This window comes from Euprymna scolopes, chromosome 29 (assembly GCF_053919585.1).
Source record: "Euprymna scolopes isolate OS-2025 chromosome 29, ASM5391958v1, whole genome shotgun sequence".
In the NCBI taxonomy this organism is placed as follows: domain Eukaryota; kingdom Metazoa; phylum Mollusca; class Cephalopoda; order Sepiida; family Sepiolidae; genus Euprymna; species Euprymna scolopes.
The window spans coordinates 99768276-99793340 of record NC_136510.1 but is presented as its reverse complement, the minus strand read 5'-3'; the positions used below and the strand labels follow the sequence as shown (position 1 = coordinate 99793340).

The 25065-nt window shown below is 36.0% G+C and overlaps 1 protein-coding gene and 1 pseudogene across 1 annotated transcript in view; both read right to left on the bottom strand.

Annotated features, from left to right (window-relative positions):
- LOC145252797 (osmotic avoidance abnormal protein 3-like) overlaps positions 1 to 25065 on the bottom strand; it is a 2582558-nt gene that overhangs the window by 1700563 nt on the left and 856930 nt on the right. The window lies entirely within an intron of this gene.
- On the bottom strand, positions 17825 to 17950 carry LOC145253002 (U2 spliceosomal RNA; annotated as a pseudogene).

The following is a 25065-nucleotide window of genomic DNA, read 5'->3' as shown; positions in this document are numbered from 1 at the left end:
TAAAATGGAGTACTGTTGTCACATCTGGGCAGGAGCTGCTTGGCATGCCTTATACAGCCTTGATAGAGTTAAAAACCGGCTTCATAAACCTAATAGGTTTTGCCCTATATACGGCATAATCACGTTGACACACCGGTTCCCACTGGATCATCGAAGTTAAGCAACGTTGAGCCTGGTCAGTACTAAATGGGTGACCATTTGGGAATTCCAGGTGCTCCATGTGTTCTCCGCTTATCTCAGAATTGTTTTCAGTCGTCCTGGACTTCTCCTTGCCACTGGACTCAATCAGTGTCGATTCAGGAGAGGTGTGGGTATAGACTGCGCAACCCTTGCTTCACAATTTTACGTGCAACTGCCCCTACAGGGTTATCCTTTGTCTTTTGAGACTGCACGGAGACGAAATCAAGGTGATGCCCTTTTCTCTTCCCTGCAACTTCTCTCCTACAGAAGAGACAGTGCGAGCCTGTTTCTGCTCTATCGTTATTTTCATGGCAAGTGCTCGACAGAACTCCAATCTATGGTTTCCCTTGACAAACTTTCACAAAAAAATCACTATAAATGATGCCCCCATTCTCTATTTGTGCCTAAATCTAAACGTTGATTCCATGAACAAAGCTTCTTTCCCAGAATTGCCCACCTGTGGAACACTGTTCCGCTGTCCTGCTTCCGGGCTGAATACAACATGGTAGCCTTCGAATCCAATGTAAATAAGTTCTTGTTAAGCTATCCTCATAAATGATCAAATTCTACTCAATTTATGCTATTAATGATTACATTCATTAACTTATCCTCGAGTGGCTTTCGGACCTTGATAAGTGGTGACTTCTAAGTAGAAAAAAAATTACTAGCAATGCATACAAGTCTCATTTCAGTTCAGTTTATTTCTCCTCTAGAAGGAAGTCAGAGAGAGCTACTGCATTGAGAGTATTCCTGCTGCCAATTCTTGTAGCTAGATGGTCAAGATAATGGGTGGCTTTGAATAGAGCTGAGATAAGAAAGTTTCTTCTTGTTGCATTTTAATGCGGCGGTGGGGGATCACCACTCTTAAAAGCTACGATCGACTCAAAGATGAGGGTTAATTACCGCATGTAATGAAGCAACATTCACCCTGCATAGGTTGAACGGGCTTCCTCTGAAGGAGGAATTTTATGGGAATATCGAATTCACAAGTGGCCCCCAGTCGTATTCAGGGTTAATTAGCCGGGAATGATTTCAAGCCAAAAGATGAGGAATACTATGATACTACTACGTGTTAGAAAGCCCGATATTAGACATTGTGAGAAAAAAAAAAAGAAGAATCACGTGATGTGATCATTAAGCTTAAACAAGTTTGTGCCAGTTTCCGGTTGGAAGCACACACGGGAAGATCTAATTAAATATACAGCGATTTTTTTCCTAACACTTTAAGTAAATAAGAGGTGACATGAAATAAACCTACAAAAATTTTCCAGACCATTGCCGGTGTTGTTGTTGAGCATTTCGATTATTCATTCAGATGATTATTGTTGGCATTCGTTTCCCCGATATCTTTCTATTTAGAATTAAATTTTTTTTTTTTATTATTACATTTTCACCCCAAACAGGGCACATTGCCACTTTGTTGTAGAGGACTACTATCCGGGACATAGGCATCAGGGGTACTGTGTAGGGAGTTGGGCAGCAAGCTTTTGGTTCACGTTACACTTGAGCTTCTGCATGTTAGTACAGTTGGGGAAGCAAGGACCCGGAATGGAATTCCAAAGTCTAGCTGTCCTGGGGAAGAAACTACTGGAGTAGAAGGCTCTCTTACATCTAGGGATCTCTACTGTGTAGGGGTGGGATTTAGCTGCCTGTCGGGTTTGTTGGAGGTATTTACGTCGAAGGGGCACAAGTGCTTGCAGTTCGTCAGAGCATTCACCGTTAAAGTACTTGTAGAACAGGCAGAGGGATGCAACGTTTCATCGATGGGGCAGAGGCTGAAGTTTAGATGACAGTTAAGGACCTATCAGATTGGCGACTCTCTTTTGAACCTTATCTAGGAGCAAGAGACTAGTGGCAGATGCACCAGCCCAAATATGACAACAATACGCCATACATGGGCGAATGGTGGTCGTATAAAGGTACAGGATACTTTCGGGCGTTAGTAGCTTTCTAGCATGGTAGAGAGAACCTACCTTCTTCGCAGCAGTCCTGGCAATACTCTCAATATAATTGTTCCAACTCATGTTTCCTGTGAGCATTAGGCCGAGGAGTTTAAAAAAAGAATGATTTCCAGAAAGACATCGGACATTTGTGGAATGAACTGGATTCAAACTTGGCACATCCAGATTGTCAGTCCGTGTCGTTAACCACTTAGCCATTGATACTTCAATCTTGTTGATGTAGCATCGTTGTCTTTGTGACTGCCATCCTGATTTTGTCTTGTGTGTGTTATTTATTTCTCTTCCACCGCGAGAAATGTGACACTAGTGTGGGAAAGTGGGATTGAAAAGTCGGTTCCCCAGAGGAGGAGCACTCTGATCCTGCAAAAGATGTCTGTGCAGCCCTGTCAGCATTCATTTCATCGGTAGAGGCGCCTCGGGCGATTAGCAATAAACTAACTCCTTTTTCAGAGAAGGTGAAGCTTTGGAAGGTGAACCTCCTAGAACTGCACGAAACCAGTATTACAACCGCAACCAACAGGGAAGAGGCCATTACAGGAATGGTCTAATTTGTGTTGTCTTGTGTGAGGATGATTGAATTGGTTGGATTGTAATCATCTCACCGACAAGCTATGTTGTAAAGAATTATTTGTTGTTGTTGATGATGAAGAAGAAGAAGAAACGAACAAGTTATATGATTCTGATATCTTTGCTACTGTTGTTTCTAACAGAAAAAAACATCGCATGAACCATGGTATTAGTTGTCCTATTAAACTGTTTTCATTTTCCCACGTGACATTTCCCCTTCCCCCAATATACAACACTGAAACGATCGATTCTAGGAGACATCAAACTCTCCTGTCCTCTTTCTATTCTTTTGGGGTTTTCAGAGGTAGGTAGCGCCAGCTCTGCCCTTAGCTTCTTGAATTTCTAAGGTATATCTCATTGATGTTTATATAAAAGAAAAAAAAGCAACCAATTTACGAATAATGATAACAAAACTGATAATAAACAACGAAATGAGAAGCTGGTGACAACAATAAGGATGAAGGAAAGAACGCTAATGAAGAATTGTTAGTGACAGAAATAAATTTACAACTCATTATAGCCTAGATATTAAAAAAGATTCTTAACATAAAAAAAATGCTACATTTTCTCTTTTCTTTTTTTTTTTTTTTTTTTGGGGGGAAATTTTCCTATCAGTTGCCATAGCAACTAATTGTCTTGATTTTTTTAAAATTTTTATTTATTTTTTTTTAAAAGAATTTGAAATGCTATGCAATTTTTTTTTTTCTTTTAAAATTTTTTTTCAAATTGCTATACACTTTAAATATGATGAAACGGGGATCTTATGTTTTAAGAGCGTACATTGGCTTCAGGATTAGCCGACACTGCCAAAGTCGATTCATCCTCACCCTCCCTCAACCAACCAACCTCTTGCGCGAATCTTGTATCTTCCTGACACTATGCAGAATTATACATAATTAATGCCGTTCTAATGAGAGATTAATATAGCATCAAAATTGAGTACCAACAGAATTTAGATTAAGCAAGAAATCTCTTTCATAAAGGAAACAATACGAGTATCGAAGATCTGTTTTTTTATTTTTTATTTACTTTTGCCTTAAAAATATTCCGTCTTTTGTTGGAGCTAGCAAATTCCTTTTTGAAGATTCCGTTAGTTTTTTTTTTTTTTTTTTGTGGGGGGGGTCGTTCTCGTTCTTTGCAAAGAAAAATGGCGAACATAAAAGGAAATGGGGGGAAAACTTAAAATGGTTTTTAAAAATGTTTCTATATTTAAAAAATAAAATTAATAAATAAGCAAAAAAAAAAAAGAAAAGAAATAAAGAAAAAGAAATGGGGTCAAAGGCGACTACATTTCTTTTAACATTTTTATTTGTTCTTTGCTCAGAAAAATGGTAAAAGAAATTAAGAAACGATATTTTATGAAGTAAAGAAATTAGAAATAAAACTCTCGGGGCAATCCATATTTGTTATAAATGTCTCTTAAAATGTCAAATATCTCTATATTCAGAAAGTTAATATTTTTTTCACGTTTACTTTTTTTCACCTCAAACAAGGAATAGTGCCACTTGGGACACAAAGGGCTAATATCTAAGGTCATGTCTAACAGGTAACTGAGGGGAGTTGAGTAGTGAGATGTCTGTTCATATTACATTTAAACTTCTGCATGTCAGTAAAATTAGAGAAGTAAGAAACAGGGAGGGAATTCCAAAGACTATCAGTTCGAGGGAAGAAACTACAGGGCGGAACGGTAAAATTGTCATCATAGAAAACACGACATGAATCCATTTCCGTTTGATGAAAACCGGTGTTCATTTTTTTTTTTTTTTTTTTCAGACTATCTACTAGTTGGCCAGTCGTGTACAAATTCCAAGAGCGATAGGAGCCTTCTATCATGTCTAAAAGTGACATAATGTTAAACGAGAAAGATGAAAGATGCGCCGCTGTACAACTCCTGGTCTCTATCAATACAAGTTATGACAACAGGACTATTGCCAGCACCATCAAAATGCATTGTTGGATTGTCGCGAACAACAGGGGAGTTCCTAGAGTGATGAAATAAAGTTTTCGATCATGGTTATGGTCTTTGGTGTGGTTTCAAGTGAGGGCCACATCATGCCATCTCACATCTTTGAAATCGGCTTGAAAGTCAACACCAAAGTGTACCTGGATGTACTGAAGAGTGTAGTGATCCCCTGGTGCAATCAGGTGGCCGCTGGCAGACCCTGGGTGTGGCAGCAGGACTCAGCGCCGGCCCACAAGTTCAAAGAGACCCAGACTTGGCTTCAGGGGTACTACGACTTTGTACCCTCCTCTCACAGCCTCTCCTCCCTCGACCTGAACCTACTGGATAACTTCGTTTGGTCATATGTCGAGAACATCACCAACATGACTTCTCACAACACCAAAGCCAGCCTGATCACAGCCATCTGCCGAGTATTCGCCGAGCTCATGGAAAAGGCATGCTCTTAGTTCCCAAACCATATCGAGGCAGTGATTGAGGGTGAAGGCAGCTACATTGAATAGATGTCAGCTCTACTACATAATCAAGTTCCATGAATTGATTTTTAAAAATAAAAGTTTTAAAATAAAGCTGTAATATTTTTTTCTTTAGGGTGACAATTTTACCGTTCCACCCATTAATAGAGTAGAAGATTTTCTGACATCTAGGTACCTCAACAGATAAAGGGTGGGATTTTGCTGCTAACAGGTAAGTTGGGAGTTTGTCGGTCGAGGGGGCACAAGTGCTATGAGTTCATCAGCACACATTTCATTAAAGTACTTGTAAAACAGGCACAAGGATGCAACATCGCAGTGATGGGACAGAGGTTGGAACTTGGTTGATAGCACAGAACCAATTAGGTTCAGGATTCTTTTTTGAACTGTCTAAGTGTGAGAGGCTTGTGGTAGATGTATCTGTCCAGATGGGACAACAATACTCCATGCATTGACGAGTTGGGTATATTTATAAATTTGTAGATACAGGATTCATTCCTAAACCGATAATTATGAATTTTTAAATACAGCTCCTAGGTATAAGGATTCCAAATGTGAACTATATTTACTTTTATGCAAAGAATAGAAAAAGAAGTGGAAGCCGTTCATTTTTTATGAATTTCAATAAAACTCCTAGGCATAAGGGGAGTAGAAAGTGGACTCTGGATTTACTTGTAACTTTTGCTCCCCTTGTTTTGTCCTTTACTCCTCACATTCCATGAGCAATGTTTCTGACAAAAGGGAAAGAATTGCTGTTTTGTAGGTTAGAATTTATCCACATAACAGCGTTGGATAGTTTTTGGACCTTGAAGTGGTATATCTTTTTAGCTTCTTACGCTAAATGACTTCCTGCCTTATCTGGAGCGATTTCCATAAAAATAAAGATCTAAATGTGGGTTATATTTAGTTTCATTTAAATCCAGTAGAAAATTAATTACAAGTACAAATAAAATTTATGAAATTATGGATTTTTATTGGATGTTTTGATGTGGATTATTTCTTTGTAACCAATACTGAATGGTAAACTGGCTTATCTCCCCTGCTTTCAGTGAAAATCCAGCGATTTCAAAATTAAAAAATGTCGGACAGATAGTATGTATGATTTGTTTGTATAACCTATATCTAGCGCATTTTCTGCTGAATCATTTTTCGTAATTTTTTTAATTTATACTAAGTTAATCTTTGTGAAACTTCAACGATAGGTATCAGACATCAATTAATAAATATTCTAAATCTCAGTTTCTTTTGAGTACGTTAAAGGGGTTTTAAGGGCCATAATATGGACACAACATCCTATGTACAAATTTAAATATTTCAGATTTACATTAAATTTTACCATTTTTACCTTATTATGATTTTCTAACGTCTTTAGGGAATCTTGCTTGGTATCTAATTACTACTGACTCTATAGTAATTACAACAGCATTTTCTTTTCCTTGCTTTGACTCTTGAGTATATATCCGTTAATATCTTATATGTTTTTATATAGACGGATGCGCTTCTCCGTTAATTAAGTATGTCTAAATGTGTCGGATATATACTCGAGAGTTGAAAGAATGAAAGAATATTCTGTTTTTTTTTTTTGTTTTTTGTTTTTTTTTTAACACGGTGGTCACCACTTATCAAGGCCCGGAAGCCACTCAGGGATAAGGATTAATTCCAAGTACAAGTTGTCACAGCCCTAGTAATTAGACACTAAGAAATATTTCTATAAATTTCAATTTCTTATTAAGACCCCTGTGTCACATTTATACATTCACTAGCAGGGAGACCCAACGTTGTTCGGTATTGAATGATGATCAACGAATGTTTCATCCTCCTATATTTTTTGCCATCAAAATTGGTGAAATCGCCCATTTGTCAATAAAAACAATTGATTGCCTGCTTCACATACCTCCCCGCAATAACTTAGTCCACAATACATTGTAGTCTACATTGCACTGTAGAGAACCTACTGTTGATTTTATAAAATTATTTCTTATATATAATGGCGTGAATTAAAGTTTAAAAGTCAAGTATCATGGTTCAGTTGTGCTCTAAACAGAAACATTCATTTAGAACGCACCACTGTCCTATTAAAGAGCCTAATGTTGCTTTTGTATGTTGGTCCTTTCGGCTTGTGTGGTCATAAAACTTATCAAATGCACTTGTGACGTTAAGCTGTATAAGGTGTTAACTTTGGTCAAAATCGCCTGTTCCTTCTTGCATCAGATTATTTACACTATCATTACTTATCAGAGGACATTCCAATAGAAAACCTATCTAAGAACACTGCTAGGCATATAAAGTATCTGCGTGTAAAATTTCGTAAAAATAGTACCAGCTGTTTTCGAGTCCAAAGGGAACCCCCCCCACACACACACACACACAAAGTTCCTTTTATCTAATAATAGATTTATTCAGGGATAAAAAACGACACAAAACATTACATACAGAGAATATATAGCCACCAATTCGTGCCTTTAAATCTATATATATAAAAGCGAAAATGTATGTGTGTATGTGTGTTCGCTTTTTGTGTATGTCTTCAAAAGGCTTTTTTCTGGCGGATTCTCGAGGCCGTCGCTCATTTTTAAAACTTTTTATCTTACGTCTAAATGATAATATCTATGGCTTAACAACGGTGGTCGCCTGTCTATTTAATTTGCCCGATTTTGAAACGTTAATTATTCGACATTTTCGGATCTGTACGTGTTGCATTCGTTTTTCAGTATATAAAAGAAGCGAAACTCGATTCGAAATACTGGCCCAAGGCCAGTGGTCTCTAGAAAGCTATGTAACGTTTGGTCAATGTCGGCCTTGTCATATCAGACGGTTGCTTTCATTTCGAGACAAGACATTCCCCCTAATAAAAAGGGAGCTGTTTTTTCCAAAGTTAGTTAAAAACAAGCAAACCGGTTTATTGACCTCATTAAAAACTGTCCCGCAGAAAATGTTAACTGCTGAATAGCTATCGCGTACCATCGCCGCATGTGCATTAAGCTTTTTCGTATAAAAAACAGATTCGCGTTAAATAAAATACTGTCCCGCACTCAAAGTTCACGTCAATAACTCGTCAAAACCGGGCACCTGTTTTTTTTTGTTTTTGTTTTTTTTTCACACTTTACTATTTTCCAACTGCGCGTCAAGGCTTCGTTTTTTTGGGGTTTTTTTAACAACCAACGATTTTTCTTTTTATTTACCCTAAACCACACACACTTCCAAACACCCGGGCAACGCCGGGTACCCCTCGCTAGTGTATGTATAAAGGACATACTTCATTGTCATTGTAAGGGTGAATATAAACATGCATGATGTGTGTGCATAGTGCGTATAGAAATATATAATGCACAGGTTCAATAAATGGGACGAATAACTTGGAGCAGTTCTTTAACATGCTAATCGTAATGGACTATTGTCTCCAGTCCAAGTACACGACCGTTGACAGTAATAACTTCATGCATGCGTGGTGTACAAAGAGACGTACCTTGCATTACGTTAGTTCCTTTGTTCTACAAAATTTTGAGCTCTCCCGGAATTACAATTGCTTCATCTTTGACGTTGCAAAGTAAAGCCACTGCTGGTGTATCGTGCAGAGAACTCAACTGCATTTAAGATTTATAAAGTCTTAAAAGAGATGCTACAGATGATGTGGAGGTCCAGTGCAAAAGTGAATGGGTGAATTTTTTGTTTGGCCCTTCAGCGAAACAATATCGCCAGGAGAATGGCCTCCCCTTAAATGTTTGCTCGTTCTGGTTGATGCTCCCGCGAACCCCCGTGGTCTAGATGGCAACATAATGGAAGATTTCAATTTCCTCCGGGTGCTCTTCCTCTTCCCAAATACCACCCCAATCCTCCAGCAGTTGATCTCAAACTTTAAAAAAACTGTACACTAAGCATTTTTTTCCGGCGATGCTTTGAAATCATGAACACTCAAATAACCATTTGTGAGTTTTAGAAGGAACATTTCAACATTGCCATAGCTCTGAAAATCATTGATGCTGCATGACAAGGCGTTACGAAACGCGCCTTGGATCCTGCCTAGAAGCAATTGTGACCTCACTGCAGTGCTGAAAGAGACTTTGAAGGGTTCGATCCTCAACCTGAGTCCGACGTGGTGTTGGATGAGATTGTTTCCTTCAGAAAGTCCAATGGGCTGGAGGTAAACGAGAAGGATATTAATGCGCTTGTGCAGGAGCAGAAGGAGGAACTGACAACAGAGGAGTTGAAGGAACTACAGGCGATGCTACAGACGGAGGTGTTGTAAGAGATCAGCAACAAGGAGGAGGATGAGCCGGATAAGATGACATCTACAAAGGAGATTAGAGAGGTGTTGGCTAAGCAGAAGGAAATTGCCGCTTTCGTTGAAAAGAAACAACTAGAAAAAGTGGCTAGTGGTCGTGCTATAGCTCTTTTTAATGACAATTGCCTTACGCAGTTCCTAACATTTTGAAAGGGACACTAAGACAAAACTCCTTGGATAGGTTTTTGTTTAAAAGACCTGTAGCAAACGAAAATGTTGTGAGTCCAACTAAAAGCGCAAAAGAAAGAGAAGAAAAGTAAAAACTGATGTCAAAAAAAAAAACAAAAAAAAAAACACAAAAAAAAACACAAAAAAAACACAAAAAAAACATTTAGTTTATTTAAAGTTAACTTAAATTTTAAGTGCAAGTACGGATATATTATAAACAGTCTCTCGCGCTTCCTCACTCTTTTCCTCACTCCTCCACCACCACGCATTCACATCTGTTTGCTGTCGCTGTTTTCCTCCATTGTAAATGTTCATAATAAACTCGCCGGGCCGGGATCAAAGTGTAGTATCTATTCTGTAGATGCTGCACTTAAGGTAGTTTGCCCCAGTCATACTGGGACAATTATTATTTTTGGTAACTAGAGTGCCCTCTTTTTGCCCTACTTTTAGGGGAGCTAGTTTTCACCCCACATTAAAAACGACCTTGTGTCACATCTGCTTTCGTGAGGAATCAAATAAATACAATAAACTCGTATTTCCTTAATATCATCTTATTTATCTTATTACTGTTTTTTTTTAATGTTTATTTCGTATTTGAATACGTTTTTCGTAATCAGGAAAATGTGTTTTACAGTTAATTAGGGTTAACTTGGATGATTTGGGGAGCCGGGAACGGATTAATTGGTTTTTAGTACATTTCTTATGGGAAAATTCGTTCGAGATACGAGAAATTCGAGATACGAGCTTAATCTGGAGACGAATTAATCTCGTGCGTATTGTTTGTTTCCTATGAACTAAACATATCTGTAAAATGTACCGAAGTTTATTATTTTGTAAAAAAATCATTAGATAAAACGTTGGACTTTGAAATCTCAACACTAACGTACAACGTACTGTACATGCAATACCCCTTATCCCTGAGTGGCTTCCGGGCCTTGATAAGTGGTGACCTCCTTGTAAAAAAAATATATATATAGTAATATTTTTATTGATTTATATATGTTTGATTGTTATATTTAACAAACAGAGATTCTGATTGAAAAAAAATTATGAGTATATCCAAAGAGTGAAAAAGCGTAATTTCCACCCACCCTCTCTCCCCCTTCCTCCCCCCTTTCTCCCTCTCTCTATATATCTATCTATATATATATATATATATATATATATATATATAGTAAGTTATGGAAATGTATATAGCAATTAAGCTACGCAAAATATTCCACATTTCATTCTCGTGAGAATTCGTCAGGCTTATGCGCATAAGCCTGGCGAATTCTCACGAGAATGAAACGCGGAACATTTCTGTGTAGCTTAATTGGCATATAGATTTTCATAACTTACTACCTAGCTATTCCTATGTATTCAGCACTGTTGAAGTAAATACTGAAAATTTACAAGTAAAATTGTATCTTTGTATATTAATTTATGTGATTAAATGAATAGTCATTTATATATATATATATATATAGTAGGTGTTTTTGGAGAGACAGCAAAATTTAAATTGACAACTCTACTGTCTTAAATTGCAAATTTGGCAACTATCGGAAATTCTGAGTTTCGCTTGAGTTGGTAATTCATCATGTTCTTTTAGCAGGATGGATCCACAAACCACATGTCAAACAACGTGCGATAGGATCAATTTAGAGAGAAAAACGTTTTATGAACGAATAATTTCACGACCTGTCAACTGGCCACTTTATTCATGCAATTTAATACCATTAGATTCTTTTCCTTGGGGGTATATAAAGTCTCATGTCTACACTGATAAACAAGACACGATAGACCACTTGGAAGACAACCTTCGGCAAGTTATTGCTGAAATAGAGCCTAATTTAATGAGTAGAGGCTGTGGAAATTGGACCGGTAGATTACGCCATATGCACGCGAACCACGGGGAGGGGGGGGCTATATTCCTGAAATTATATTTAAATTATAAAAAATAAATAATTCATTTTTGGAATAAACCACATAATTGTAGAATAAACTATTTCTCTGTGATTTATTTTAATGTTCGCCGCCTCTAAAAAAAAAAACAAACAAAAAAAAACATGTGCAATATAAATCTCACCTGTCTGTTTAAATGTATATTTGTATGTATGCCTAAAACTTTCGACAGAGGCGACGGATTTTCATGAGATCGGTATCCTCTTGAAGCACAACCCTTCGGATGACAAATATCGAAAAATTGGCTAAAAACACGAATTTCTTCACCCTCAACTGGGCACTTTTCTACAGGGAGGGGTCGCTTTTTTCGCCGATATTTTCAAAAGTCATCCTCTCTTTTCGACTGACTAGCCTTAATTTAAACTTTCGTCACTTTTTTTGTTGCTATTTTTGTTGTTTTTTTTTCCCCACATTCTTTTCCTCCTTCGCGGTATAGGTTCGAGCTAGCCTGCCAACTACCACTTTTGTTTTTGGGTTTTTTTTTCTCAACACATACCTCCAAACACCCGGGCAACGTCGGGCACTCAGGCTAGTCCTATATAAAGTAAAAAGTCTAGTTTTCCCAAAAGAAGCCATTCTGGGCATTTGCAACTATAGCTGTAAACGACTCATTGGTATTCCCTGATGAATAATAATTTAATTCATGCCATTATACATAAAAATAATTTTATAAAATCAACAGTAGGTTCTCTACAGTGCAATGTAGACTATAATAAGAGTAGGAAGTAGTTTGCTTGAAGCATTGTTGGTAAAGAAATATATAGAATTTTTTTTAAAGCCAAAGACAATGCGGAGAAAGACCGGAATTATGAAAGTAAAGAAAGAAAAACAAACAAATGTAGACAGGCATGCTTGAGTAGAGGAGTGCCTAGCCTTTATTCGTCTATCTTTCCACACCTCAATGTATAATTATTTATAACCAAGTTGCTGGTATGTCCGGTGTATGTAAAGTCCGTGGGTGGTATGGAACTTTGATTAATTTCGAGAGAAAGGGACCTCTCTTTTTCAAAAGACAAAAGTGGATTCAAGATGGCGCCATCTTGAATCTGTCAGCTAGGCGTCAGCCTCTCTCCCATCGATAAAATGTTGCATCCCTCTGCCTGTTTTACAGGTATTTTAATGGTAGATGCTCTGACGAACTACAAGCACTTGTACCCCCTCGAGATAAATACCCTCGACAAACCCAACAAGCAGCAAAATCCCACCCCTACACAGTAAAGATCCCTAAATGCCACAAAGCCTTCTACTCTAATAGTTTCTTCTCCAGAAATGCTAGATTTTGGAATTCCCTTCCGGGTTCCTGCTTCCCCAACTGTACTGACATGCAAAAGTTCAAGTGTAATGTAAACAGGCATCTTGCTGCTCAACTCCCTACATAGTATCCCTGCAATTATTCCCCAAATAGTAGCCCCCCCCCACATCAAAGTGGCATTATGCCTTGTCTGGGGTGAAAGTGCAATAATTTTTTTTTTTTTTTTGACTAAAGCAGGCAATCAATTGATTTGATTGAAAAATGAGTGATTTCACTTATTTTGATGACAATAAAAATATCGGAGTGTGAAACATTCGTTGATCTATATTCACTCCCGGGCAACGTCGAGTCTCCCTTATAATAATTTCTATTTTCTGTAGAGCAAGAATCAAGCTTTATTTCGATATCTCCAGATACAGTTTCTTCAACGTTGCCAGTTCCTGACTCCGACTTACTGTTATGCCTGCAAGTTTTCCTGCTTTAATCTGCATACTATTAAACAAAGACTCATATGGAGAGAGAAAGAAAAAAGATGCGTGTAGAAACTAACAAGCATTTTATTGTTCCTGGATTTCTGAGACGAGCATTGATAATCTATATAATAATCTGTTCGTTTCTTCCTTAGTTAATCCGCACGTTACACTTTGAAAAATGCCATATACACAAAAATCAAAAAAGGCCAAATTCGCGGGACTTAGCTTTAAAAAGGCCAAATTCCCGAAACTTGGCTTTAAAAACCTGGAAAAGAATATGAGAGTGATCTCCCTTTGATGTAGTCTCGTTTTCACACATCACTATAATAATATGTGATCATTATTATAATGGCGTGAGAAAGGACCTCGTAGTAATTTCGATGTGCAACGATTTTTCAACAAAGAAAGACGTTAGTCAAACGTTACATAAAAAAGAGAACATTCGAAAGCAACAGGGCAAAAAGAAAGAACATTGTCTACTAAGAGGTGCTGGACTAAAGAAGTAAATTTAAGATTGGCTCTAATAATGTGGTTTTATTATTTGTATTCAACTGTGTAGCAAAATATTACGTTTCAAGCTTGTATTAGTACTTATTAATTTATCCGATTTGGGCCAGTTCTATATTTCAAAATACAATGGACACTATTTTTATAGAAATGTTATTAAACTCATATTTGCTGTGTTATTGTTTTCTTTTCAGTACAAAAAAACTAATTTTTGTGCGAACTAGAAAAATATCAGTTTTATCAAAACATATTTGTTGATTAAATATATTTCTCGTTCCGTAGAATTTCCACGGATCCTGCTAATATTTGGATTATTCAGACTACTATTCTCATAACGTTTCGATCGATCTAACCTCCGACCTTCTTCAAGTGTATTTAAACAGTGGTTCTTTTTGGTGAAAGAGTATTTTTGTTCTTTTTTCGTTTCGTTTCATAAACGCATCGCACATTTTGAATTCTAACAACTATGATTTGCTAGAAAAAAAAACTGAAAGCATTCATTTCACTATTCACCAACAAGAGCCATTGTCAGGATACATCTGAAGAAGGTTGGAGGTTACACCGGCTGAAACGTGAGTGACATCCAGGATTAGAACTGTAATCTAAACAATCCAAATACGAAAGACGTCCTAAAAGTAATGCCTCCTATTCATTTATTCCACCGGAATCGATCAAAGCAGATTGCAAATTGTATTGTTATTATGACGGAACTTATGAATTCATGACCTGAAAATTTCATGTCTCTGTTGCAGATATTGACGATGTGAGACTAAGAAAGCAACTCCCTGCCATGGACGTGCGTCAGAAGCAGAGATGCGTCATCGGATTTCTGGCAAATGTGCATTGTGAATGGTGGGGACTATGTAGAAAAATAAATTCTGGAACACAAACGGTCGCTCGTTTTAATGGCACCGCTCCCGTCTTCGTAGCTCTTTAATTTTTTATATATATATATATTAGAATTAGGGCTATGATAATAGAATATTCTTGTCATTGTTTTGACTCTCGAATATATATCCGACACAGACACAGTTAATCAACCGAGAACCACATCACTGTATATAAAAGCATATAAGATATTAACGGATACACACTCGAGAGTCAAAACAATGAAAAGAATATGCTGTTGTCATAGCCCTAATTATAATATATTCTCTTAGTCGCTAACACTCCTCATCTCTGAAATAAACTTGAACTCATAGAAAAAAAAAAAGGATGCATTCGCTTAGGGAATATGAAACATTGATCCATTTTATGTATGCGTATTATCTTTTTTTAATGTTAAATTTTATTTTTCCGTTTAAAAAGAAACCCCTTTTCCTTTAAAAAGGGATGAGATGGGAGCATTGTCTACACAATCAACAGAAGAAACTCAATTGTAGGAAAAGCTAGTTGAGTAGAAGGCGGAGTTGTTGACATAAAAAGAGATGGGAACCCTCATAATGACCATAAAACAAATAGAGAGATGGCTGACAATTTTTTTTTTTTTTTAAGATGAAAAGAAAAAAAAAAACTTGAAAAAAGAAACTTGATGGCCGACACACACACCTCAAGGGGAAGAATAGAGTTTTTTTTTTTTTTTTTTTTTTTTATTACTTTCTTTCACATAAAGACATTATAAAAAGTCAGGATCATGCTTTCTTTTGAAATTCAAATAGCCATGAAAGTATTACTGGTTACGGTTAGAGAAGAATACATCTACAAATATTCATCATATTTTGACATTTTCCGCACATAAGAGGCGAGTGTTTTTACATTGCAAGTTCGAACTGCTATTCTACTTTTTTAAAAAGAGAAACAAAGAGTTTGACATCTGAAATTGTTTCCAGCTTTCAAATATGTCTTTACCGAACACAAAAGCCCCGGACTCAATAAAGATTTTGATACGAGTCTTTATATTTGAACCTTATCTAAACAGATGATACCAAAAGAGAAAGATCAAGGAAACCAGGTGATTCTTTTAAACATAAATCAATGACATTTTACTGACATTAATTTTTGGTCTCGTTTTCCTCAAAGCTAAACAAGTTTGAAAAAAAAATAACAGAGTCAATACAGTTTACTTTTTTTTTTCAAAATCTTTTTACAAATCCTTTACTTTAATTTTATTTTAGAAAAGAAACATGAGATACACACAAAAAAGTTTTATTTCCATATTTATTTTTGATGCTTCTGCATCTTTGCGTACTTATGAACTATTTCCGTCTTTAATTTAAAAGAGCGACATCAAAAAGGGGAGATAATTCACAGTGGAAAATAAATACAAGATAAAATAAAAATTTTAAATTAAAAGATTCATTGAAATAAATTAAATATCAAAAAATTATTCATATTATTTGGAATTTTCAGACTACTGTTCTCATTTCGAGTGTTATTTTCTCAACGTTTCGATCGACGTAACCTCCGACCTTCTTTAGTTGTATCTTGTCGAGCTCGGGAATGTTTCTGTCGACCTCAGGAATCTGCATGGAATATCGAACGGAACCATTTATTTAATCCACGGGGGTAGCATGCTCTCGTTCCATCAGCTGCAATTGAATAGAAGTCCTAAATAATTCACAATTGTATTTGGAGTGTCATTCAAGACTGAACCTTCAACCTCCAAAAGAATGTAATTTACAACTGAATTTTACCAAGTACTTCATTCGCTATGTCTCTTGCATAAAGAGTTCCATTCGAAATTTTGTGCAGATTGCCGAATTTGACAGAAAGAATTACGAGTTTAGCAAGAGACACCTGAAGAAGGTCTTTGGTTACATCGACCGAAACGTTGTGAAAATGACACACAAGATGAGAACAGTAGTTCAACGAATTCAAATACATCAAATAACCAATCCTCATCTCAAAAATTCAGAAATGTCAGGTTTAAGGAGAGCTAGAAAATACAAAATACACCTGAAGATGGTCGGAGGTTACATCGAACGAAACGTTCAGAACAGTAGTCTGAAGAATAAAAAAAAAAAAAAAAAATGAATATTCAGTCCTCATCTCAAAACTTCAGAAACATCAAATAATTAACTCAGTTTTAATGTTTAAAAAAGTAGTTAACTGAAATGAATTAAAGTTTCACTGAACAAAATCTATGAAAAATCTTAATCACTGGGTACAATTAAAAAGATTGAATTGTCTCCCCCTTTCGTCTCACTCTTTTTACTTCAAGACAAAAATACTTCATATGTACCCTATCGTTTACGTTTATATTTGGAGAAATCAGATTTGACGAGTTTTATTTGATTTGGTCATTTTTTAAAAACTGATTTTCACCTCAAACAGGGCACACTGCCACTTGGATGTAATGGGTTAATATTTAAAACCAAAGCTACAAGGACACTAAGTAGGGAGTTGAGCAGCGAGATGCCTGTTAACATTACACTTGAACTTCTGCATGTCAGTACAGGAAGCAGGAACCCAGGAGAGAATTTCAAAGCGTACCCTTTTTATTCTAAAAAAATATATGAATTACCTCCCCTTATGTCACTCTCTTAAGTTTTTAATCTTCAAAAATAGTTTGAATTATCTCCCCTAATCATGTCACTTGTTGCATCATGACCCACTCAGCAAGCTCCTTAAAAATATGATGCTGGGTACAGTCTTAGTAGAGGCAAGAAAAAATAAAAAAAATAAAAGAGTGAACCATTTACTCTTTATGGACAATCTCAAACTCCATGCAGAAACAGAAAAACAGCTTGCCTCCCTGATAGAAACTGGAAAAGTTTTCACAGAGGATATCTGTATGGAGTTTGAATTTGATAAATGTGCCAAATGCACAATAACAAGGCCAATAACCATTAGGCACGTGCTCTCGTGTAATGAATGAATGTGTGAATATAGGATTGAAATGAAATTTTTAAAGATAAACTAAATTGACCGAAAAACAGGCTGAAATGGCTTAAATAAATAAAAAGTAAATGACTTAGAATGACTTTAATGAACTTAAGGGTGAATTGAATGACCTTAAGAATGACTTGAATGCTTAAAAAAATAACTGGAATCCTTCAAAAACAACTTCAATGATCTGGAGAATGACTTGAATGGCTTTGAGACTGACTGGTTGTAAAGTGGGTGATCATTTTACATTAAATTAATACAGAAAAGTGATCCCCCACTTTATATCACAATAAGTACAGCATGTAGTAAGAACAGATACTACACTTTAATCTTGGCCAAAAGACCAAGAAAAGATGTATTTATTTGCTCGCCCACTGAGCAAATTAGGCACAAGGCCGATTTTTAATGTGAGGAGTGAAGGGGAAATGGGGACCAACTCCCCGGGGAGTAGGGGAGCTGGATAATGACAATTGGTATGAAGGGTTGCCCCTACATTGACCAAGGTCTTATATGTGGGGTTGCCCCCACATGTGGTATTTGCTTGCAGTATCTGCCGGAACAGATACTACACTTTGAGATATTAAATTTTTTATTCACAGGAAAAAAAATACAATTGGGAAAATGAACAAAAAATTTAGGCACAAGGCCAACTCAAAAAGAAGGTGAGGTTGGTTGATCCATCTCGTCTCTGTTGTAAATTTTAAATGATTTTTCTCTCGGCCAGCCTCTTTTATCATGGTTACCCCTTTAAATTTGTATTTATGTGTGTGTGGTGGGAGGAGGGGTGCCTACTTTAGCCCAATTTTAAAACATTTTTTATTTATATCAAAAAATACAAAAAGATAACAATCTTAATAAAATTTCATTCTTGTCGAGGGACTTGGGAAAAAAAATAAATAAAAAAATAAAAATAAAAACTCGGTTAGTAAGGCCCTCCCATTTGATCTTGGCCAAAAGGCCAAGAAAAGCTTTAAAAGCTAAGAACAGCATCTATTAACAACAGACCTTTCATCTTAACTAAAAAGACCAAGCACAAAAGTGTTACCGACAGACCGACCGACGGAGTGACTTATAGAGTCGCTTGCACGCGACTAAAAAAAGGAAAAAAACGACATCTGAACATCTTCGGTTCAATAAGTACCTCCGTATAGAGGAAAACGTAACTGTGGAGCATGAAAAAATGAGACATAAGGTGGAACAAGAATACACATCACACATCACACATCACACATCATCCAATCCGAATTAAACTCCGAAAACAAAATAACTGCCATAAATCAGCTTGCAATCCCTGTCATCTCCTATGGTTTTGGTATTATTGACTGGCCTCAATGCAATATCAATAGGCTAGATACAAAGATCAGGAAACTCCTAATCTTGCATAAAATAATACAAAACCAATGTACGGACAGGATATACCTATCACGAAAAGAAAGGGGCCTCGGCCTCACTGAAATAAACCAGTAAGTATATGGCAGTACATCCAAAGCTCAACAGATATGATAAAGGAAATAGTGAAGGACCAACAAACCTCAATCACAAAGCTTGCTGAAAACTTTGGAGATTTTATGCTGGAAGATACTGCCGAGATATATGACGAACCAGCAACACAGATTGCAAGAAAAAAAAGATAGAAATACACGGAAATCGAGATAAACCCAAGCAAACCAAGAAAACAAGGATGGGAATAGCATAAAAGAGCAGGAAAGTTCCTGGTGGAGCTTAACCAGGAGTATACAGACAGGGATGCTTCACTCCAATGGCTCAATGAGAGGGAGACTTCCATTTGACGAAAAAAGACTCATTGTAGCCAGTCAAGATCAGGCCTTATCACGAATGGATTAAAAAAAAAAAAATGACTGGCCTACAAGCACATGGATAGCGCCGGTTTTGTCACTCAGCGATTAAGAGCCCAAGCCACCTAATATCTGGATGTCCAATCTTATAGGCAGATGGTCTTTATATTGTCCACCACAACAAAGTACGTAAATACCTCCATTAGAAGATCTGTGGAGAGATACAACTTGACAGATCGACGAACATCTGAGAACATGAACCACCACCGATAACATCAAACGGAAAAGTGACAGTGTTCTATGACAAAGACATACAGGCGGGCAAATACATAAAAGACAAGGCCACCAAACCCGATATTGTAATATGGAACAAGCCCTAAAGATCTGCGCTCATTATCGATGTCACAGTCCCAACTGACTTTGGCCTTAATAGAGCTGAATGGGAAAAGATAACAAAATATCAGGACTTAAAAACGTAATCTAAAAACGACATGGTCTCTGAAAGAAATAAACGTTATACCGGTTGTGATAAGAGCAACTAGCTTAATAAAAAAACATCTTCAGAAATACTTAGAAGCAATCCCTGGACGACCAAGCTGTAACGAAATACAGATAATAGCCATAAAGAGAACAGTGTCTATTCTTAAAAGAGTTGTTGGATATAAATTTAAATCGTATGGAATCAAATGTTAGCTCCAAGAGAAGTTAGCTCCCTTGATCTCTAATTGAAGTAACTAATTTAACTGAAGTAAAATAAAATTTAAAAAAAGTGTATTAAGAATGTTATAGTTCTAGTAACGAAGAGTGAAAGAACTTTTTTTTTTATTTTGCCTTTGTCAGTATGTTGAATGTAAATAGAAATTTCAGTAGCATTCTTAAATCTTACAGACTTCCTAAGGCTCATATAAAATAATGATTCATCTATATATCTATAAAAGTGAAAATGTGAGTGAGGACACTTCTCAACCTATATACTCAATGAATTTTGGATCTACATACCTGAAATTTGATCTATAAGGTATTCAAACATGTGAAAAACTTTGCAATCAGTTTTCATCCGGAAAAAAAGGGCTGCTAAATGGTGTAAATTCTAAAAAATTATACGTGGAAGTCGACGGATTTTTATCTGTTTGGCAACTATTTCATGACTGTGCATGCGCAAATCGTTCACATTATGTTAAGGATAAGTAGGTTTGAAAACAAAATCGTTTGAAGCTAGACTAATGGATATCGTACTTGACTCATTGTTTTTAGGTTTTGGTTTTGATATCAGCTCGAGTATTTTTTTACTTTCAAGAAGTTTAGAAAAAAACATAATACTAACATGTTGTCTTAGTTTCTTTCGTTTTTTTTTACTTCATTCTTTTAAAGGAATTTAATGTTACATTCAATATCGGGCAATGCCGGGTAATCTTCTAGTTTATTATAAATGTCATTTGATGAGCGAGATGAGGGTGTGGGGATAGGTCATGTTGGCTTTTGCAGGCGACACAGAAAATGTCTTCATTGTTTGGTCATTTGACTCTCTTTCTCTTTCTTTCTTTCTTTCTTTCTCTCTCTATCTCTCTTTCTCTCTCTCTTTGTCTTTCTCTCTTTCTCTCTCTCTCTGTTTTCTCACTGTTTTGTTCTTATAATCACATTCTTATTAATCAGAATATCTATTGTTTTATTGTTTTGTGTTTTTAGCAATTCCAATCCAGGTTAAAATATAAGTCGTCAAATTGTTTCTGTATTTTAGGTAATTTTCCATGACCTCAACACTTCGAGTGGAATGTCGATTGATTCCTTTGTTTTAATTGAATTACATCAGCAATCAGATTAAACATCTGGCTTTGCCCAGATCCTGAATCTGATGTTTTCCTGGCGTCACCCGTCACCGACCTAACAAGTTTTTACTGAGAATTTTCACTTTTTCTCTGTTTTACTCATGTTCAACCCAAATAAGATAAATTGCCACCGACAAAAACCTGAGGGACTATTATGAATTAGAGACTATGTCTACAGGGACACTTTAAGTAGGCAGTTGAGCAGTGAAGTCTCTGTTCAATTCTCACTTTAATTTCTTCATGTTAGAAGCCTCCGTTAAGTCTTGGAAGACAATGGATACTCTCTGTCAGGATAGCTGCGTTTGTAATTATGAGGAAAGGGTTGCACATTACCCAACCACACCCTTCCTGAATCGGCACTGTCTGAGTCCAGTGGCAAAAGGGGTCCGGGACGGTTGGAAACAATGCTGGAGTAAGCGGAGAGCACATACAGCACCTAGAATTCCCAAATCGTCACCCATTTTAGTACTGATCAGCCTCAAAGTTGCTTTGATCATGTTGACACACAGGTTCCCGTTAGACCACTGAAGTTAAGCAACGTTGATCCTGGTCAGCACTAGAATGGGTGACTATTTGGGTAATCAAGGTGCTGTATGTGCTCTCTGCCTATCTGCATATTAATACAGTCAATAAAGCAAGATACAGGAAGAGAATTCCAAAGTTTAGCAGTTCAAGAGAAGAAATTTTAGACTAGAAAGCTCTCCAGCATCGGGGAACGTTTACAGTAAAGCCATGGAATTTTGCTGCTTGTCAGGTTAGTCAGGGGTATTTACGTTGAGGGGGGGGGCAACCAGTGATATGAGTTCGTCAGAGCGGATTACTTTCAAATACTTGTAAAACCGCCATAGGAATACAACACTATAGTGATGTGACAGGAGTTGGAGCTTGTTTGACAGTGTGAGGCATATTAAATTTGAGACTCAAATTTCAACTTTGCAGACCAAATTTGGAGCTCGAGAACACTTTTGGTTTAGTTTTTAACCCGTAAAAATAGCTTCTAAGACGTCAAAATTGAAAACGAAGTTGATGCTGGCAAAAGTAAATCTGCTAACTTCTAAGCATGTGTACATATCTATTTTTAGCTTGAACTCGCTTAATTTTTAGCTTTTTTTATCCATCTGGCGATATGTCAGACAGTAATGATGGATGTTGAAGTGCTAAATAATGACTAAAAAAAAAAAAAAATGGCTGACTGTTTTGATTTCGATTCCAGCTGATGGCATCGAGGTCATTTTTAAAAAAATATCTTTTGAAATCATTACTTTATATATTAAATACCAAATAATAACGAATAGAGAATTTGCTCTATAATAATAAATATGGAATTTGAATGAATTAAAATATCATATTTAAGCATATTTTACGACCGGGCAACGCCGGGCGACCTGCTAGTAAATAAATATAGTTCTCATCATGTTCCACTAGAACTATAAAATTCTCGGTGCATCATTTCAAAATGAAATATTTTTTTCCAAAATAGGTAAAAAAACATAAATCTTACGAAGTCTTGTATTATTATTCATCGGACTACAGTTCTTTTACAACTAGAACTTAAAATAGGTTTAAGGCTCCTAAAATTCATACTAGAATTGTCTGCAAGTGTCCGCGGCGCAGTGGTTAGAGTACTGGGAAAAATCAAATGTAAAAATGATATTCTCCTGAAGGTTGAAGGTTCAATCCTCAGTGTGGGCGAATTACTTAGAACCTCTATCAAGTCATGTCTGACAGAACAAAAGCACACTAAAGGGTTCTGCTTGAAATTCTGTCCAGATTCCTGAGTTTGACAGAAACATTCCCGAGTTCAACAAGTTCGGTAGTTATATCGACCAAAACGTTGAGAAAATCACACTCAAGATGAGAATAGTAGTCCGATTGAATACAAATAACCAATCCTCATCTCAAAAATTCAGAAACGTTACAAAGTCTTATTAAAGAATATTAGCAGTTTTATTCCTTTCTGTATCATTTTGATGCTGCACACATGAGATGAATAGAGAATTTTATAATGTTTTTTTTTTTTTTTTTTTTTTTTTTTTTTACAAGAGAGTCATCACTTATCAAGGCCCGGAAGCCAATCGAGAATAACCAGCTATGGAAGTGAATCGACTGGTTAGCTTTCAGTGACTGAAATTAAAATTCGATTTGTTTTTTAAACATTTCTTCAATTCTTGGATTTACCATCAAGGCTTCATGCATCCTGGACTTCCTATATTCAATTTGTTTTTCCATTTTTACATGTTTTAACGGATATGAACATATTACAATTTTTTTTTTTTTTTTTTTGCATTTTATGACTGACTATCATGAAGTGTATTTTATTTAATTCTTAGCTCGGCTATACTAGTAATTTGCTAATATATTTCTTTTCTTTGAAGAGAAGAATAGTATTCTTTGAAACTCAACGGATTAAGGAATTCTTAATAAATGTTTTGGAGTATTCAGTCGATCAATAAATTTCCTTGTAAATTTTAATGTACAACCTTGATTTCTTTTCTTCATGACAAGCTTTACTTCCTATTGTGGTTGTATTGACCATTTTGGTTTGATTGAGATTACTAAATAAATATAAATATTTATATAAAATTTACACTTGCTTTTGTCTGGTAAGCTTTCCATTACTATTGCCTGAATATATATATAACTGCTTCATGGTAAACAACTGATAATCCCTGAAAAATGTACACTATTGTGAGTTCGAGAAAGCAAGTTGATTCAGCGACTACAGATTAAATGACTTACTGACAAAATAATTTTCCAATGAACGACTAAAAAATAAATTTTACAAACATTTTTATATAGTTTTCAAGGTTAAAAATCTTCCAAAACTGTGTGTGTGTGTGTGAATTTTTATATTTTTTCTTTTTCTTAAGAGTTGAACGAAGATTATTGATCTAGAGTGTGTCCGCAGGGGCGTACTAAATAAAAAGGAATTCTGTTCACTAAATTTTACTTGTGTTCTGTTCAAAACAAGAATCGTTTATCATCCCCCATCCATTCCGAAAGAAAATTCAACTTGATATGCCATGACCTCTGCAATGCGAAAAAGACATTCATATTTAAATTTGAACATACATGAAGCGAGTGATCAATTGAGTTTGTTGGCCATGATAAACACTAGCATCCTTATTTTGTGTGCATTGAATAATGATGAGGCTTTTAGTCCAAAAAAACACACTTTTCTTCATCTTCTCAATACCAAGTCAACCTCCATTCTTTTCGAAATGCTTAAAATTTCAACAATACTTGACCTTTTTTTTTTAAATGACTGATGAATTTGTTTTCTACGTGACTAATTTTATATAAATTAATTTAGAAATATTTAAAATTAGATTTTAGAGATTTCAGTTGACATTATATTTCAAACATTATGCGAAACAGTAAATTATACTTGAAATTAGACCAAAGTTTCCAAAGGACCAATATTTTTGAAAATTATAATGAGTGTGTTATTTTTTTATATCATAGCAAAGTAATCTGCCTTACAACTAAAAATTTACGTCTCTTTCTGTATGTTTACAATATATATGCATCATATTGGACTAGCAGTTCAGCCCGGCTGTGCTCGGGCCCTATGTACTGTTAATAACTTTATGTGCATATGTATATATATATAATGAACCCTTTTCCGGGGTCAACGGCCAACTAGCACCGTGTATATTTGTGTTTATATATATGTGTTGGGGTGGAGAGGGCTCCCGTAAGCCATGGTGAAGTCAACCTTTCTAGGAGAAGCAAATATCTGATTTAAAAAACCATAAAGCGGGAGACCAGTACTTGCATTAAGCTGGTCTGCAGTTTAACTTGTTGCTGGTTATTTTGTTTTGCTTGTTGCAGGATTTCAACATTTT